The sequence below is a fragment of the Myotis davidii genome, unplaced genomic scaffold (assembly GCF_000327345.1).
Source record: "Myotis davidii unplaced genomic scaffold, ASM32734v1 scaffold348, whole genome shotgun sequence".
NCBI classification, from domain to species: Eukaryota; Metazoa; Chordata; class Mammalia; order Chiroptera; family Vespertilionidae; genus Myotis; species Myotis davidii.
The window spans coordinates 347,615-349,098 of NW_006298965.1; positions in this window are offsets into that span (position 1 = coordinate 347,615).

A 1,484-nucleotide genomic window follows, 5' to 3' on the forward strand; every position below is an offset into this window, starting at 1 on the left:
GGGGGTGCGGGGGAAGGGATGAGAGGAAATTGAAATATAATTAGAGTGTCCATCATCCTGTAGATGAGACACCTGAACTCATAAGGCTTTATCTCCCCACTGTATCTTCAAAAATGAGCAACAGTAAGTAAACAATCCCCTTTCTTTGTTCATTAGCTCAATCTACAAGAGGTGTACAGTGAAAATATTTATTTGGAGCAAAATGGGGGAAAGAATAAAAGGGAAGAGAGCCATCACTTGGAGCAGTGTAACTGCCAGAGAAGGAGGCAGCCCGAAGCCGTCCTTTGGTGGCAGCCAGCCTCCCCAGCAGCAATTCATCACCACATGAAGGTATTGGGGAGCTCATCCTAGAACCCATGTGTGTAACAAATCCACACACTAGACTCAGCATAAAATTCATGCTTAGAAAATGAAAATTATTTGGAGACCACACATTTGACATGCACCACTAACATGGGAGGGCGGTCATCAGGACCACAAACACCATCCAGGACCTCTTTTCATGCCCAAGGTCAGTGCTCGGCATGCTTGTGATCCACCGAACCAACTGGGTGAGCATGTGGAAGGCGAAGGTGGCCAAGGTCATGGGTTATTTATACCAGATAGATGGCTTTTTCACTCTGTTTTGAGTATCTGCATGGCCTGTCATGGAAGACAGAGAGCAAACACCATTTGCACAGGCTTTGCTCCACGAACGCTAGTGATGGAGAAATGCTCTAAGTCAGACCTGGCCAGCTTTGGCCCAGTACAGTAAGGGGTTCGGGCCAGATCTCATTCATCTTGCTGCCTTCCTCCTGCCTTTCTTACCCGTTCTTTTGACCCAAGGACAATTCAACCGAGTCAAAGAGAATGTGGTTGGCAGCCCCAAGCAGTCCTCACTTTTGGGTTCTCACCTTATGGTGTTCACTCAAAAGAGTAGTCAAGAGTAGTCAAAAGAGAGAGCAATGGACAATGGAACTGGTCAGGCAGGCCGTTCTTGCACTAGTTCAAACCTTCCGAGAGGAACTCAAGACAGTTCTAAAGAGCTGAGCCAAGGTCTCCCAGTGCAGAGAAGTGGGATTCCGGCAGAAACTGCAGGGGAGGATAGAAAACAATGTTTAAAATAAAAATCTCTTCAAAGGAAATACACAAACAGTGTCCACCTACACATGACAAGTCTTCATTTTGCAATGTGGATTCCTGGCAGAGTGTGTGGGAAATAGAACTATACTGTCCCAGTTTTTCAAATTAAGAATGATTGCTGAAACCGGTTTGGCTCAATGGATAGAGCATCGGCCTGCGGACTGAAAGGTCCTGGGTTCGATTCCGGTCAAGGGCATGTACCTGGGTTGCGGGCACGTCCCCAGTAGGGGATGCGCAGGAGGCGGCTGGTTGATGTTTCTCTCTCATCGATGTTTCTGACTCTTTATCTCTCTCCCTTCCTCTCAGTAAAAAAATCAATAAAATATATTTTTAAAAAAAGATGAATATATTCCCTAGAAGCA